The sequence below is a fragment of the Theobroma cacao genome, chromosome 1 (assembly GCF_000208745.1).
Source record: "Theobroma cacao cultivar B97-61/B2 chromosome 1, Criollo_cocoa_genome_V2, whole genome shotgun sequence".
NCBI lineage: Eukaryota > Viridiplantae > Streptophyta > Magnoliopsida > Malvales > Malvaceae > Theobroma > Theobroma cacao.
In genome coordinates, this window is record NC_030850.1 from 30,500,899 (window position 1) to 30,503,983 (window position 3,085).

The following is a 3,085-nucleotide window of genomic DNA, read 5'->3' on the forward strand; positions in this document are numbered from 1 at the left end:
AATAAACAGTTACTATATTTTATTTGGAACTTAATTTGACATGAATACCACAATTTCACCTACTAATTCTCATTATGTTTAAGTTGTTCTCATTTGTTGGCATCATTGATCATTTGGGATAAAGCTTAGAATTGGGCAATATTGGGCATAAATATTGTCGTAATTTAGTTGAGGCCACAATTTTTGAATTGATTAAAACCATTTTGTACCATTAAATTGCGGAATACTTACAAAATTCGCAAAGTAACATGGCTATGGACAAAATTCGATAATGTTATCACGATGAATCATTGGAGTAGCTTGTATAGACCATTTAAGCTATCTCTACTACATACAATCTAAACTTATCAACATACCATTGATATAGCCATGATCATCAAATGTGTCTCAAACTGCCTAAAGCAATAGAAAATTAAAGTCTATGTTCGAGGCCAAATTTAATGCAAGTAAATCTCATAAAGCAGATTGAACCTAATAAGTAGTAGAAAAGGTTACCATATGACATCAATTCTAAAAAGTAGATTCAATGAACTCCATATTTCATGCTATACTCGAGTTTGATGGGAAGGAAGGGAACAATGCTGCCAAGGTAGGTTCAACCATTCTCGTCAGTGCCTATGAAGCGGATCTAACCATCCTTGAAAAAAGCATTGACATCTTCCTCGCAAATAGACCACCATTTTTGCTTACCTTGCCTTCAGAGGCACCTTTGTGTTCTTGCACAACAAAAAGAGTGTAGCTGTATCACCAAGCCAGATCCATCTGCAAAAACATTCAAACAAGTATATGCCAAACCATAAAAGAAAACCAGAAAAAAAGTATTAAGAAAAATTTCCCTCTAAACAAGCTAGTATGAATGAAGCAGCAGAAACAATGGGACAAGTTGCAAACATCTTTTACGAACAAGAAACAGAATCTTAGATGTTCAAAACCATTGAACAAACCCTACTAACATCAAAAAAAGGAATGAACGATATGATGAAATACCTTGAGGTCCAATTGTAACAGAACACCAAGAAAATGAAATGTTAGAAAACCTTCATACCATTATAAAAGAAAAAGATCAAAGAACAAACATAAGGAATAACGGAAAAGGAAAGGAAGAAACGTGATTTAGAGACCTGCAGATTGAAGTGCAGATGTAAAACAAGAAAAATAGTAACTTAGCAAGTGTCAAAAAACACTCCAAGAAAATGGGGAAAAAGAAAAGAAAACCCTAGAAGCTTGCAAGAATATGGAAACACATAGTTACATTGATGATTCCATACCTTCTCGAAGTATAGCTGTGAAAAAACACCAGGAAACCCAAAGATTGGCCAACCAACAATAGAAAAATGAAAAAAAAAATTATGCGAAATCGAATAAAAAAAGACAACTAAGAAAAACAAGGTGAAATAAGATATACTTGAAGCTAGCTGGGTTCCTCAGCAAAACATGCTGCATCCTCCTAGATCTTCTTAACCTTCGAAAGGACCATTCTGAGCACACCATCTTTCATTGTAGCATTAATCCAAAATATCTCACAGCAAGTGCAAATAAGGCTAATGAAACCAAAAAGGTGCGGTTACCTTGCTCGTGCTTGCTGTCTTTTGGTGCATCTCCACAGAAGACTACCTTCTTCTGAGCAACCCTCACGTAAATCTTAGTTCTCTAATCCCTAGAACTCAATGGACCCTTTTGGCCCACTGTTTGAAACTGGTCGGTCTTTGCATAATACCCATCTGTTTTACACCAAAAACAAGAAACAATGCAATATACAGTTATCCAAGAAAGAATAAGAACAGATATGATTAAAAACAAAAAAGGTCAAAGCAATGCATGAAAATGGAAACTGGACATTTTGAAGATGACCTTGAGTGTGAGGTGCATAACCGAGAATGACTTTTAGTGCTACCATGGAGACTTTGAAATGTTAACGGAGAAAGATCAAAAGGGTTCATCTTGTTTTCTTTTTGCTGGTAGTATTAAGGTTTTAAAAGACTGTGTAACTTTTGTTGTGACAGTGAGGGTTTTGCAAAGACCAATCAGAAATCCGCAGTTAAGTGTGTTTGAGCAAGAATAGTATTAAGATGGGTGAAAGTATAGGGATATAGGGATTTAATTCACTAAAATTGTGATATAGGGAGTAAATCCTTAATATTGAAATACTACAGGACCAATCTTAAGCTTCAACCTTTTTAGAAACAGTTAGAGAAATCACATTGAAATCTCTCAAAACATTAGCCGCTAGTAAAATCTACTATAATAAACAAACATCAACTCTTCCAGATTCAGAACTTATATACTAGAAATGTTAAGCACAATATATACAAAAAAAAAAAAAAACCCTTCCATATACCTTTCCAACTTTAGCAACGTCCAAAGAAGCCTTCTCAAGATAAAAAACAACCCCTTTTTTTGTTCGTCTTCTGATCACTGTGGGCAATTGGGATTCCCATAAGTTCATGTGCTCCGAATTCGTCTTCTTCTACTTCTTTATGTTGGGCCTCCCATTTTGGTTTTTCAATAGAAGCTCGCTTAGCTGATTCTTTCTCTTCTACTTCTACTTCTTGATCTTCTTCTCTATCGTATTTCTCCTCTCTCGTCTTCCGCTTCTTCCTTTTTATAGCATAAGACTGTACCATTTTTGTTTCAGAAAAAAGAAAGGAAGTAGCATAGCAATATAACACACTACATCAGATTAAGACTCTAAACTTTCAAGAAGTAGAGTTATTTTTCCATTTGAAAATTTTGACCTGAAAATAAAGAAAGTAATTGATACCTATAACATAAACTATTTTCAGCACCAACAGAGAGGGAGAGTACCTTCGGGTGTGGCAGATATACGAAGATAGTGAAGCGGAATACCTTGGAATGTGGAGAGGCAGAGGCAGGAAGAGATCATTTATGGGCTTGAGTTAAGTTTGGTTCAAGGCCCAACCATAAGGATTGGTGCAGTTGCAACACAGCCTCATTCGCACAATTCATAACTCAAGTAATATTTATTAAGGGTCAAATTCTACCCATCGTTCCTAATCACTTACTTTAGTTTTATTTTAGTCTTTAATTTCTGAATTGTTTTATTTAGATTTTTAACTTTTAAAGT

The 3,085-nt window shown here is 34.9% G+C and overlaps 1 long non-coding RNA gene across 2 annotated transcripts; it reads right to left on the minus strand.

Annotated features, from left to right (window-relative positions):
* Positions 296 to 2,845, minus strand: LOC108660489. 2 transcript variants are annotated; one of them, XR_001926264.1, is made up of 5 exons: positions 2,806 to 2,845; positions 2,339 to 2,615; positions 1,569 to 1,721; positions 1,406 to 1,478; positions 296 to 762 (listed from the first exon to the last, which is right to left on the minus strand). It is a non-coding gene; the product is annotated as an uncharacterized LOC108660489 (long non-coding RNA). The 2 variants fall into 2 exon arrangements; XR_001926263.1 differs by having other exon boundaries at positions 1,406 to 1,721.